Source organism: Papaver somniferum, chromosome 7 (assembly GCF_003573695.1).
Source record: "Papaver somniferum cultivar HN1 chromosome 7, ASM357369v1, whole genome shotgun sequence".
Classification (NCBI taxonomy): Eukaryota; Viridiplantae; Streptophyta; class Magnoliopsida; order Ranunculales; family Papaveraceae; genus Papaver; species Papaver somniferum.
Window position 1 is genome coordinate 168,929,815 of NC_039364.1, and position 15,913 is coordinate 168,945,727.

Genomic DNA, 15,913 nt, shown 5'->3' on the forward strand with positions numbered 1-15,913 from the left:
TTTCCACTCTCGGTTCAGTTCTCCCAGTTTCGGCTCCAGAGGCCGACTCCCGTCCGTTCACTTTGTTGTCTCATTTTATAGTCTGCTGCAAAGAGACCATAATAAGACCTAGCAAATTGTCAGGGCCCAGTCCATTAAACAACTGCCTAAACTAGACCCAATATCTAACCCATCGTATGTCTTAGCCACCTCTTTCCTGCCTCCGGCTACAACATCACAATCTCGGTCCCTTCCAACTCCCGTGAACCACAGGTTGCCAGTTGCTAAAAGGATCACCACTGCCACCATAACCATTCTCCGTCTCAGCCACAGTGCAATCAGCACCAACGAATTAAATCTCGAAACACCAGCATATTCTTGTCTCAAGAACAACAACCATTAAAATCAATCATGGACGGTAACACCTTCCTCCAACTCCATATTTGTTGTTGATGTTGTCGAGCCAAGGGCTACTTCGGTTGATCACCATCAACGCCAAACAAGACCCTGAAATCAATCTTCATCGCAATTACCACTGCCTGCACTGATTTCCGCCAAACAAACCATCAACTCCATTTATGCTCCTGCCTGCCATGAAATAGAAACACCACCAGCTGTTGTATCGGATAATGAGATGAAACTCTCCTTCGACTGATTATTGGCCAACAGCTGCACTTTTTTGCTTCATCAACTACGCAGCAGTCCATCTTCTCACCATTCGTTCAATGTAAACACCATCCAGGATTCCCCATTCCATTTTCTGTTGCTAACAACCACTATTGCCTGCACTTCCATTTCGATGCCGCATCAAACAATTACCGAATTCCCCTGTGTTACAGAACATGCACAACTTTGTCACCCGTCGGCTTCTTTGTCAGCATTTCTTGTAGCTTGAATTCGCTGCATCTCAAAACCCATTTGCACTCAGGTCCGAGCCAACACCAGCATTCATCCTCAATCCATTGCACAACTCGAGCAACCAGTTGACCCTAAAATTCAGACCAAAATGAAACCTCATAGTTCATAGTTAGAGCCATCTTTACCCAGGCTCTTTCTACAACCAGCAGACTCTCTTGAACACCAGCAATCCGTAATTAATTAGAAGCCTGACTTGCATCTTCATTCCTGCAATGTGTATGAACCACAGTCCCATTTCCGTTTCGCCAGCTAACTCACCTTCTTTTCGGCGTCAGTCATATCTATGTTGCTGTTTTGTAAGCTTTAAAATGATGTTGTCATTCTCAATATGTCTCTGTACAATCTCCTGATCCCACCATGAGACAAAAGATACAGCACCACAAACTCTCTTTTTGTCGATAAGAAGTGAAGATGATACAAAACACGGTGCACAAACATATTGTAGTAGTTCCAATTATTATAGTCCACTAGTGGAACCCAGGTGCTTTTCCGTTTGTGTTAGACCATGGCCCTGAGCAAATTAATGTGGTGCTAAGATGCTACCATAGAAAATTCAGTGGAAGCCGTGTTACTCTTCCTCCTTGGTAGTTGGTGCCTTGGAAAATTAAATGCTTTTTGTCCCAAGGGCCAATTTGCTTCAATTTAACCATTTATCCTTTCGATAATCGAATTTACTTGTACTTTCTACAAAAGCACTAAAATATTGATATTAGCCAAAATATCGAGTCCTATCTAATATAAATATGGGTATAAAATGTAACACCTACGTGCTTATCAACACCCACACACTTATATTTTGCTAGTCCCGAGCAAAACAAATAATATATCCGCTAAACAGCTGGATAAACAGTGATGTCCGCTAAACAGCAAGACAGAACCACTAAACAGTGGTTTAGAGATGTCTGATAAACAGCGAGACGGATCCGCTAAACAGCAAGATCGAGAGATGTCTGCTAAACAGCCAGATAGAAAGACCCGCTCAACAGCTGGTCATTATATGAAAAATGATTTTTTTAGACCCGCTCAACAGCTAGTCATAATATGATAAAAAAACAAAAAATAGATCCGCTAAACAGCTTGTCATTCAATATATATATATATATATTTTTAATTTTTTTTAGACCCGCTACACAGATGATCATAATATGTAAGAAAAATGAAAAAAAACCGCTACACAGCTGGTCATAACCCTTAAAAAAATCCTAATAATATGTTTTTTTTAGACCCGCTAAACAGCTTTTTTTTTTTTTAATCAAAACTCCTAACGAAAATGCCACTCCCCCACACTTAAACATTACATTGTCCTCAATGTAATTGAGTCATCCAACGTAGAAGTTAAGGTGGGAAATCCTAAAATGCAAATAAAAATAAAAGATAGAGTAAAGGGAACAAATCTGATGGGTTGACTCCCATGAAGCGAAAGGTATTTGTTTCCCTACTTCTGTCAGCAAAGATTCTCAACAAGGTGTTGATACACCAATGTAAGCTGTAAGGCATATATATAAAGTCTGAAAAGTTGGGGATCAATCCAACAACTCAGGTCAGCTGCAAAAATGAACCTGCGAACACTATAAACCTCCAAAAAGAAGTGTAAGTCCATCCCCGAAAGAAAACAATCCTTAATCGAGATAAATAAATCACTCAAATGGACAACAAACAGAGAATCTGCATTAGTTTCTGTTTGGGAAACATACTTTAAATTAGGTTCTAAATCAGCTGAAATAACTTCTATCGACACACTATCTTCACTAGAAAACATAGGAAGCAATGTATTGACAATGTAAAAAGGTATCGGATTATCAAACTCAACACAATGGTTTAAACCTGTATATAATGGTTCAAGTTTATCAAAATCAGTAACTCTTAAATCTGGTTCTAAGTCCGCAAAAATAATTTCTGTTATGGAGTTACCTTGATTAACCATTGGAGGGCGCAATGCATTGATAATATCAATAATCATGGGGTCATCAGAATCAAAAAAGTGGGCTAAGCAAACAGATAAAGGCTCAAATCATCGATACAAGTTATCTGACCAATATCAATATGTTCAACATTCACATCAATATTCTGAAAATCACTAGATGGATCAGAAAAACAAGAGCTCAATGAAGCAACAATGCCATGAATAATCGCCTCATCACTATCTGCAACTAAGTGATTTATAGGAAACTCATAATTTGAATGATTAGAAAATATCTCATTATGCACGTCTAATGTCTCTAAGTCATCAGACTCAACAATAGTATCTTCTGTATAAATATGTTCTTCTAAATCATCATTATCTGAATAAATGGCGTCTCTAACACAACTCTCGTCCTTTTGAATAGACAAATAATCAGTTAAATGATCATGATTTGGGTAAGATACAATAGCTTCAGATATTATATCGGTATCATAATTCCTAAAATCACTTCCAGTGTCAAGTTCATGTTCACCCTCATGGTATTGGGGTTGATACTCATCTGAATAACCACCAATAGCGAAATTACTTGGATTCCAAGTTCCATATCTGAGACGATTATAGGCAAGAACTTCCTTATACCGTGACCCATACATGTATTCACCAAGCGTCATACACGACGTCTCGCGCAAAGCACTCTTCGTTCTCAAAAAGGCTCCTGAAATAAAATTCTGAAGCACAAAACAAGTCAAAAGGAAAAATAAATCCTAAAAAATAAAAAATAAAAACACTGTACAAAAAGATTAAAATAAAAAAAACACCTAACTATTTACAAAATCAAAAATACTAATGACAATATTCCACAATCGCTCCCCGGCAGCGGCGCCAAAAATTGATAGGATCCGGAAATACCTATATAAATAACCGCAATCGCGCGGCGTCCAACTAGTAGACAACGGAAAGAACGGGTTGTTCCCACAGGGAGCGGTGGAAATATTGTAATCAATATCTCTAATAAAACTAACATAAACAATATTTTTGGATTTTTTTAGAATTGAAAATGAAATAATAAAATCAAAGTAAAGTAATAAAGTGAACTCGCAGAGTGAGAGCAGGTAACCAGGGTTTATAATATCCACCACTATTTTTATTCAATTACTGAAATGAAGCATAACTCCTGAATATTTGTCTATTGTTTGTTCTATCGACATCACCTATTATAAGTATTAGATTCGTAAATATCGTTGGGACACCCTAAGCATGGCATATAAAAAGACTAAACCAAAGCATACACCATCAAATTGTGTTAGCGAGAAAATTATACGAAACTAAATTTAGGTTCACAAATGATACGGCTATTCTAAGCATACCCCATCAAAGGATTTTAACCAAGTATGAAATATCAAATAAGTAGACGAACATATTTGTGTTCCTAACAATTATGTGCAAAGGTTATTGTATACAAAACCGGTGAAGTAATAACACATATCATCAAAAAATCAATAAACAATATTCAAGAATTAATCTATTCAATTCATAATAGTCTTTTGCTCAATTTTTATTCAACTCAAAATAGCCTAAAACTCCAAGTGGTTTCTACCATAAACCCTAGATACAAAAATCAAGCAACACATGGCTTTCTCAAAAGCCATAAATAAATCAAAGAGAATCACTAGCAAGTAGCAATCGAAATGGAGTAGGGAAAACGAAAGAACGCAAACCCAAACGCAAACCCTTCTCCCTTCACCGATCTGTAGTCTCTCCTGGCCGTCGTCTTCTTTCTTCTCTCGGTTCAGTTCTCCCAGTTTCGGCTCCAGAGGCCGACTCCCGTCCGTTCACTTTGTTGTATCATTTTATAGTCTGCTGCGAAGAGACCATAATAAGACCTAGCAAATTTTCAGGGCCCAGTCCATTAAACAACTGCCTAAACTAGACCCAATATCTAACCCATCGTATGTCTTGGCCACCTCTTTCCTGCCTCCAGCTACAACATCACAATCTCGGTCCCTTCCAACTCCCGTGAACCACAGGTTTCCAGTTGCTAAAAGTATCACCACTGCCACCAAGACTTCAGCCATCATAACCATTCTCCGTCTCAGCCACAGTGCAATCAGCACCAACGAATTAAATCTCGAAACACCAGCATATTCTTGTCTCAAGAACAACAACCATTAAAATCAATCATGGACGGTAACACCTTCCTCCAACTCCATATTTGTTGTTGATGTTGTCGAGCCAAGGGCTACTTCTGTTGATCACCATCAACGCCAAACAAGACCCTGAAATCAATCTTCATCGCGATTACCACTGCCTACACTGATTTCCGCCAAACAAACCATCAACTCCATTTATGCTCCTGCCTGCCATGAAATAGAAACGCCACCAGCTGCTGTATCGGATAATGAGATGAAACTCTCCTTCGACTGATTATAGGCCAACAGCTGCACTTCTTTGCTCCATCAACTACGCAGCAGTCCATCTTCTCGCCATTCGTTCAATGTAAACACCATCCAGGATTCCCCATTCCATTTTCTGTTGCTAACAACCACTATTGCCTGCACTTCCATTTCAATACCACATCAAACAATTACCGAATTCCCCTGTGTTACAGAACATGCACAACTTCGTCACCCGTCGGCTTCTTTATCAGCATTTCTTGTAGCTTGAATTCGCTGCATCTCAAAACCCATTTGCACTCAGGTCCGAGCCAACACCAGCATTCATCCTCCATCCATTGCACAACTCGAGCAACCAATTGACCCTAAAATTCAGACCAAAATGAAACCTCATAGTTCACAGTAAGAGCCATCTTTACCCAGGCTCTTTCTACAGCCAGCAGACTCTCTTGAACACCAGCAATCCGTAATTAATTAGAAGCCTGACTTGCATCTTCATTCCTGCAATGTGTATGAACCACAGTCCCATTTCCGTTTCGCCAGCTAACTCACCTTCTTTTCGGCATCAGTCATATCTATGTTGCTGTTTTGTAAGCTTTAAAATGATGTTGTCATTCTCAATATTTCTCTGTACAATCTCCTGATACCACCATGAGACAAAAGATACAGCACCACCAAACTCTCTTTCTGTCGATAAGAAGTGAAGATGATACAAACCACAGTGCACAAACATATCGTAGTAGTTCCAATTATTATAGTCCACTAGTGGAACCCAGGTGCTTGTCCGTTTGTGTTAGACCATGGCCCTGAGCAAATTAATGTGGTGCTAAGCTGCTACCATAGAAAATTCAGTGGAAGCCGTGTTACTCTTCCTCCTTGGTAGTTGGTGCCTTGGAAAATTAAATGCTTTTTGTTCCAAGGGCCAATTTGCTTCCATTTAACCATTTATCCTTTCGATAATCGAATTTACTTGTACTTTCTACAAAAGCACTAAAATAGTGATATTAGCCAAAATATCGAGTCCTACCTAATATAAATATGGGTATAAAATGTAACACCTACGTGCTTATCAGGTAGGTGTGTCTTGTCATCAAATCAGGTGGGAACTTTGTAACCTTCTTGTAATCATTGAGTTACTTTCCTTTGCGAGCATGATGTGCTTTTACTATCTATATGAATGTATATTGTAACTCATTGAACGATGTTTCTTTTGAATGTAATTGTATGTGTGTAATATGCGTTGTGTGATTTTCCCGCGAAGAGTGTCTGTGTTTCCCCACGGGTCTTAGCTAAGTTAAGTAGGGCGGTATGCCATCCGTCGGCAATAGTACTACATTTCCTGTTTATTTTGATAGTATGGCGGTACGCCATTCGTCGAAAATAGCACTACATTTCTGCTTATTAAGATAGTAGGGCGGTACGCCATCCGTCAGAATATTATATATACTATTTTATTTAAAGGAAATCGCTCGTGTGCATATTATGCTAGTTTGACTAAGTTTCTGGTCTTGATGGTGATATTCTGAATCATGGTTTGTATGGGCACTCTGTGTGGACGATATTATTATTATTGATTAGAGTAGCTCTCGCGTCATCTTCTCCAATGAGTTTGGCGAGGTTAGAGTGACACTTGCTTCATGATGCATAAATTGCTGAATGTTTAGTTTCTTCTTGTTTCTTTCAACTTATATTCTTTTAGAACTGTGAGGCATGTTAGTGATTACTTGAGAGTTATATGTTTGCATTGAGCACCCTTTTGGGATGATGCTCACTCGTTCCCGCTTCAGTTTTAGTTACCGGAAGAAATGGTGCACGTGAAGATATCTGATTTCTTAGTTTAAAGCGTTACCGAACTGTGTTACATTTAATGTACCTTTGTATATGTGTATTCTTATTTATTGTGAAACAACATACTGATAAATTAATATAATTTGACAGTTCATTTACAAATATCAGAATGTTGGGTTTTAGTTTGGTTTTAGTTCACATTATGTAGTTATGATTCTTAAAATCGTTAATCTGGGATTGATTCTTCAATTAGGTTGTAATCCTATTAGCTAAGCAGGTTTAAGAATAGGGGCGTCACATGATCGGTTCCCTTTCTGCTACAAACTTGTTGCACCTCATACAAGGATCTATTCCCCTTTATGATGTATTGCACCTCTTACTAGGATCGGTTCCCCTTTACCCAGAGTTGGTCATACACAAAATCACTAAATCGATCATACCATCTCAGGTGATTACTTAAGATCGTTTTCACTAATAAAAGTCATACCAATACAAAAGTCAGGTCTTTGTGAATAGTTTTACCAAGAACATAAACAAGTCATGAGCGATTATACTAATCGCACATATTGGTAGTTCATAAGATATGCAATGAATAACAACACCAATAATGCCTGGCGATTTCCTTTTCAATTCACAAAACAAGTTCATGAATCTACTTCCTTAAAACACATGTAAAACATTGTTTCCTAGGATGAAATCCTCACCTCATACCCATACATAATCACAACATCATTCAAACGATTACGTCGATGTCTTATCTACAAAGTTTAATGGTTAAGCAATAAACCTCGTATTGTATTCCTTAATACTATGTCTATCTAGAGTGTTCATGCTTCGCAGTTTTGTTTTCAATATGCACGACTTGAAAGATACGTTAGGGAGTGAAACAGTTCAAGTCAAATATCACTAACCTCAAGCGGAAGGATGATGTTGTCGTTGCAGCTTCTTACTACTTTACTTGTTCAAGTCTTCGCAATACTTTTAATGTCTCATATCCTAATACTTTAAAGCTAACCTATACAAAGTTGACTCTAGTACATAATCAAGTGACTCTAAAAATGAGTTTTGATTCACTAAAATATGACAACCAAACTTGACATACCAATGCTTGGTGGGTTTAACCGAGCTATGCTATAACAATCTCCCCCTTTGTCAATTTTAGTGGCAAAACTCTTACATCATATGGATAAACAAATTACAAGAATTCATTACACATACACTTGATTCCCGAATTCAACAACACAATAACCTGTATAATTCAATCCTTAAATGTCGTTGTTGACATTATAATAACAAAGCTAATACTCCCCCTAAAGGTGAGATAGGTAGATTTTCAATTCGCACGTCTTTGTTATACCAATTAATATGATATGCTACTCCCCCTTAGTCTATGCTTTTCCTCTTTCGTTAGATAAACGTTTAAGCACCAATGTCCTTTCCCTTAGTGATACCAATCAATATAAAATCAACACCAGTATCACTTGTTTACTCCATATATTTCTCCCCCTTTTTGTCACAAAATGACAATGAAACGAAAAAATAAAGGACAAACCGAAAGGATCTTACAAATCTCAAAAGACTTGCAACCTATAGAGTTAAGCACGAGGGTTCCACACACCATTTTTGATAACCAATATCAAAATCGAAACTACAAAGTAATTTTGTTTTGATATGTTACCAAGGAAATAATTTCCCGAAGCAATTTTCCCAATTTATTTTAGCAAACCAAAAATCAACTAAGCACCTCAGTTCCTTTGCTAAACCGATTGTACAAATACAACCGCTTTGTTCTATAAGACCAAAATAAAGATAACTCTATTTTTCTCATCAGGTTCTAATTATCCATATAACTTAGACCTTTAACTTTTAAACAAGACAAGTACTAGGTTAGTTAACTAGTATTTCTTGTTAAGGCATTCGATTAGATTTGAATAACCGAAACCTCCACTTTGATAAGTCTAACTAAGATCATAATTAACTTAGTTTCTCTTATCCAGAATCGAATTGGACTAAACAATTCATCTCGTAAACCTTTTCTTTCGTTAAGCCATAAACAATTCATACAAACCAAATAAATCAACTTGCATAATTATTCACCTCAACCGGAAGCAATTGAAACAACATAAATATTAAAGCACCGCAGTTGCAACGAAATTTTGTAAGCCTAAATGATTGATACCACACAATAAAGCAAGATAACAATATTTTTTCTTAACCGGAACCAATTGAATCGCACACATATCCATACCCACATAATGGGATAAAACATTCATTGTACTGAAATTTTGTTAAACAAAAGCAATAAAGTTATACAATAAAATCAGACTTTTTTTAAACAGGAAAACAATTAACTAACAAGATTGTTACCTAAAATTTTGCATCCTCTTCTCCAATATGTTTGCATCTTCTTCCAGGGAGAATTGATATCGAAATATCATTATGTTGTCATCCTTATGCAAAACAAAAGAATAACAACAACCAACCTTTACCAGAGAAAGGTTGAAAACCGACTTTTAACTATTGCAAGCAAAAGTTGAAAACCCCGAAACACATATGCTTTTATGCTAAACCAAAACCGACTCAACATATTGTGACTTTTTCACATATTGTTTTTATCAGAACCCCTCATGATCCTTTGATAAAGCCTACCAACATGGGCTAGAACTTAATCCTGCTAAATCTAAAAGTAACCCAAACCATAAAGGTTCACAACATTATGAGATCGAATATCAAGGTAGTAAAACCTAAATCAAACATCCCATAAACATACATAGCAATAAAATAAAGCATTCAAGCACAGGCTATGTAAATCAAAAACTATCACAAGAAAATTATAAATCAAATAATTTTTTCATAATAACAAGATAGTTTTATTCATAAAATAGACTTTATTGAAAGAGATCAAAAACTAATGTCTATTTTTCCTTGCATCTCAATTATTGGGAAGAACCTTCCTTGTGACCAAGTGTCTTTGACGCTCTTCTTCAATTTCCGATTCTTGGTTCCAAAACTCTGATTCAATTTTTTGAATTCCTTTAAGAGTTTCTGAATCTTTTCGAGCAGCAAAGCCCAACTGTTTCTAAAAACAGTCAAGTTGTTTTCCAAGATTTTCAAGATGACCTAGAAGAGACTTCTTGAAAGAATTTGGTGAAATTCTTTTAACTACATCATTGTGGGTTTGTCCCCTAATCATTTGACTTATAGTCTTATTATAGACAGTCGTAATGCTTCTCATTTCATCAAAGTCATCTTCCGAGATGAATTCACAATTTTTTGTGATTATACATGGAAAACCGAGATGCCTCTTTATTTCTTGCGAGGAAATAGAATCTGAGATTTTGATCATTTGGTTAATAATAATTCCGCAGAAATCAATTTGAGAGTCTCCTTTCAACAGGAAATAGACAAATTCTGCAAAATCCTTATCCCAAAGTGACTTATCTCTTGTACTTGCGAATATGGTATCTAAAGCAAGTTTACCGAATACCCTTAGGTGGAAGGATATATCTTTTGTTGGTAGTCTACCATTTTCCCATTCTGTCGATCTTCCAGTGAGATGTGTTGAAATGGTACCGTGTTCAATTTCAACTCCAGTAATCAAGTGATTACATTCCTCATTATAATTAATAACATTAGATATTGTCTTACGATCAACATAGTAGATTCCTTGACCAACAAGAGTAACAAAGGAAAGTTTTTTATGATCAATATTATGGATATTTGCATAAAAGACTCTTACCATATCAGGTGAATATTTTTCAAAACCAAAAAGTTTTTCCCATTTTCGATCTTGAACAAACTTCACATATCTTGGACATCTGGATCAAATTTCTTTTCAGTGGTAAATTCCATTCCCTTGAGAGTTTCGTATTTCCTGAAACAAGAGTTGTCAACAAAACTAGCGAAATCATGCTTGTTATCAATACTGTTAGGGAATCTGATCTCATCAATATCATCAATCCTGACCCGATCATCATCTGGTTTGGTTCTTGATTTCCTTTTTCCCATATTTGCAATAATATGAAAAACCCTAGTTACGGTTTTGACCAATCTTCCCCAATATGTTTGAACACATAGCAAGAGGTTATTTTTTATAGGAAGACTCGAAATAAAAAACCGGACATAACTAGTTTTAGGAAATCTTGTCAAAATCGGAAACCGACACTTGTGAGGAAACAATTCCGATTTTATATCTAGGTCTTTCTTTTGGAAAACCGATTTTTCATGGACTGGATCTTTATTTTGGATTGATTCCATGTTTTTGTCCAAAAGTCTGTTTACTCTTTTACTACCAGAATTTGATAATATTACTTGAAGTTTACTCAAGAATTTTCTATTAGAGTATACAGAGATAAATTTGAACAAAGTATGATATTTGTTAAAAATACCATTAGAATCAGAATTCCTGTAATATTTCAAAAGATCACTTGCTTTATTAAAACAGTTGTGAGGTGTATGAAGAAAACCATTGTTAGTAGAATTATTAACTGAAAACTCATTCCTTGTAGGAATACATATTTTCCAAAAACGCATCCTAGAAAGCGAAACATTGACAGTCTTTAATCTGAAAATGTACATGTATATACTTTGGTGGATCATCCAAAATATATTTAAGATTCTTGATTTTGCCAGAACACAATAGCCGATGTTCATAAATTTTTTGAGCAGAATCTTATGCATTTTCAATATACGACTTGTCTCATAGGCCATTGTATCATTGTTACTTAATATAATGATATACAATCCTATCACAGCCAAAGGATTATGTAAGTCACTCAAGACATACATAAGCATAATTCCTAACATGTTTAGGAATAAGAGTATTACATACTTCATACGTGTTTTCCACCACGATCTTTTAAAGTAGTCATATCCTACTATTACGTTAACTGAATCGACCATTAGATTCAATTTCTTATAGGTTGGATCGCACCAAACACAGATTGCTAGATCTTTTCGTGTTATCCTGCTCTGATACCAATTGAAAAGGTGATGGTACCCAAATATACCTCAAGCTAAAAATTTTCCACCTATAAGTCCTTTCTCCGAAAGTGATTTTCTATGGACTGAGTCGAGACAATACAACTAATCGGTTCACACTTCGTGTGATCGTCTATGGATACGAGATCGAGACAATACAACGAAGTATGTTTACTTGATCAGAGGTTCGGACTTAACCAAACATAATAGGATTGCTATCAAGTAAATATGAATTAACGTTTCTGTAATTTACTTTAAATTATAATAAGAACAATTATAATAGTGGAGAATAAAGTAAATAACACAACAAGATTTTGTTAACGAGGAAACCGAAAATGCAGAAAAACCCCGGGACCTTGTCCAGAATTGAATACTCTCAGGATTAAGCCGATATACAAAATTAAACCAACTTCATATAGTTGATACCAAGCAACTAAACCTATAGTTCACCTAGTTCCATCTGTATTCCCACGCCTCCGACCCGTAATAAGTCACGTACTTGGAACAATTCCTTTGGTTCGTATTCCAAACAGTAAAGGAACAACAAATCTGTTCGGTGTCAACTCTCTTTAACCAAGTGATATGAGTTTGACAAAGGCTCTTCTGTTTATCTCAATAAGCTCCTTCGTCAGGTTCTTAGATCTATCTTATTCTCAACTACCAAAGGTAATTGTTAAGATTTTGCAATCAATACTTTTAATCACAAAGAATTGTATTGATGTCGATCTACACAACTAATCAATCTAATCTACCACAAGGATAAACCAATTATAGTTGAATCCTCTTTTACCGAAACAAGTATTGTGCACACCAAAGATTATAAACACAAATCAGAAATCTTTAAACTCTTCTTTGTCTTCAAATCTTCTTAGATCTTCAATAAACACCTGTGCACAACAACTTGAATCTCTTGTGATCAATCACGCACAAAACGGAGTCTGTTAACAATGGATTATCACAAGATCGTCTTTAGAACTACAAACAGTCTAAAGATCCCTATCGAAACTTCGATCTAGTTTGAGTGAATCTTATATCAGAAGAGAAGATTATCAAGAATAAACAAACTAGGTGCAATCAAAATTCAACCACCGTTAGTCAATCAAATCAATCGAAAACAAAAGATAAACCGCAATTATCTAGTTTCCCACCAACGATACTAATCGAGATTCTCAATCCCAAAGAAGAATTTAAACTGAGAGGTTGTAAGAGATTTCGCCTAATTAGGTTACTCTCCTCTCCGAATAGGCGGCTTCACCAGTAACAACACAACCGAGGAAGTTTGTTGTCACAAAGGATTAGTTTGCCCGAAATGCAAACTTCAAGTATTTATAGACAAGGAAGTTTGGACACCAAGGACTTTCCAAAACCGAAAATATTCTCAAGATATGCAATATAATTCCAAATTCGGTTTCTATAATTCCTGGAAATGCTCTGTCCAAAATATTGACCGAAAATCTCTTTGGAAAATCTCTAACTAGTAAATGCACTTTACTAATTCTCATTTTCCTAAAATAAAATTAAAAACCTTAAATAAAAGATTCTTAACTTATTTATTTTTCTTCCTTTAGCTATTAAGGAATAACTTTGAACAATAAAAGATAAGCATTACTGCACGTGTTCAAAGTGTGTCGACATCCTTACTTTGTAAGTCCTCTTTCATACTTACAACCTTGAAACCACTTTGCCACACTTCCAAACAAGTTTAGAATTGGTTTATCTGACTTTAAAGAACTATGTGATTGATCAAGAACACTTAATCACAAATCATGGGTTTAACGGTTCTACCAAAACAAGTTTCGATTCTACCTCCATGTGAGTACTGTGCATAGTCACACTAGCTTTCCAAAATTCGGTTTACTAGGTACTAGGATCGGTTCCCCACATATATATGGTATCTAACTTGTATGTGTTGCACATGTCCATAGGATAGGTTCCCCTTTGCCTAAAAACGTGTTGCACATGTCCATAGGATCGGTTCCCATTCTGCTACAAACTTGTTGCACCTCTGTTGATGGTGGATTTTCAGCAAGGGCTAAAATCATAAAATCATGATACTACATGTTTCTGACTCGGCTTCAGGAACGCATGTGACGATCCGTGAGATGTTTCACGATATCTGATCGAGTATCTCTCAGAGCCACGATGAATATGATTCTCGAAAGGCCTCCCACTTGCTGAGCGTTCGATGCTACACATTTCATTGTGCCTCTCTATGTAGAAAAAAGATTGGGCGGTCCTCCATACATAATTATTTGTTGAGAGGGCAAAACGCCTTCAGGACGTCGGCGACACTCGATGTTCCCTGACTACATAGAGAGACTTTCCTCTACATAGAAGAATGCCACTAGTACAGAAATGGCCTTTAGCCACGCCAAATATAAATTTCCCTGTCACGCCTTTTTGGTTTTGGCGTGTCTATAGGGTATACTTCTACCCTATAGACACACAATGTTCAATGGGCGTGTTCATATAAGTGCTTTCAGCCACGCCAGGGCTACTAGCGTGTCAAAATTTCAATCGTTTAGTCACGTTAACTTCAAATTTTTGATTGGGCGTGTTTATAGACCAGTCTATAGCCACATTAGGTATTAGGCGTGTTTATAGACCAGTTTATGGCCACATTAGGGAGTTGTGGCGTGTCCAAAAGGTTAGTCATGCCATTTAAGGTGTGGTTTTAAAGTTGGTTCATTAGACACGCCAGTATATGCATGTCCATAGTGTACGATTGATTGACACGCCAAATTCAAAGTGTGGCCAAAAAGTTCTTCTTTGGACACGCCGGTATATGTGTGTCCATAGTGTACGATTTATAGACACGCCAGTATATCGTGTCCATAGTGTAGGATATATAGACACGCCAAGTTGAAAGTGTGGCCAAAAAGTTCTTCTTTGGACACGCTAGTATATGTGTGTCCATAGTGTGCGTTCTAAAGACACACCGGTTTTATAGCGTGGCTAAAAAGTTCGTTTTGAAAAAATTAATAAAAATCTTTCGCCCATATTCGAACGCATGACCTCGAAGGATTTAAATAACGTACCAATCCACCAAGCTGCCCATCTTTAGATGTTTTTGATTAGTGTTTTGAAAATACTAGATTGGTTGAACTACTCAATATTTAAATAAACACGCCAAGTTGAAAGTGTGGCCAAAAAGTTCTTCTTTGGACACGCTAGTATATGTTTGTCCATAGTGTGCGTTCTATAGACACGCCGGTTTTATAGCGTGGCTAAAAAGTTCGTTTTGAAAAAATTAATAAAAATCTTTCGCCCATATTCGAACGCATGACCTCGAAGGATTTAGATAACGTACCAATCCACCAAGCTGCCCATCTTTAGATGTTTTTGATTAATGTTTTGAAAATACTAGATTGGTTGAACTACTCAACATTTAAATAAACACGCCAAGTTGAAAGTGTGGCCAAAAAGTACACCCAAAACCCTCAAGACTAATTCCCTAGCTTTCTCTGGAATAGATTCTGACTTGCATGTTCTGCAAGTTATTGGGTTCTCCAAAACTATTATGCAAATCTTCTAAACACCTATAATCAAAATTTCTTTGGTAATCCGTTGCATTGGAATACTATAAATAACTTGGGAGTCTGCCATTTTACCTAGGTTTATCACGTCATTATGACATTGTGGGTTAGAATAGGTGCCAATTAGAGGGTACGTGTTCGATTAAAGCTTTTTCTTGGGAATAGCCGTGACCCTACAAGAATATAGTTTATTCCAGAGAGAGAATAAACAGGGAAACCAAAGGGATTAACAAGGAAACCAAAGGTTCAGAGAGCAAAAAAATTCAGAGAGAAAATTTGTAGAGGGAGATTATTGTTTTCTGAATTTTTCTCAATCAAATCAAATCAATCAAAATGGCTAGTGATGATGATCAACACAGACCAAAGGGTAAGCCCCCATGACTGAAGAGCAACTATTGAAAGAGTTAGAAGATAAA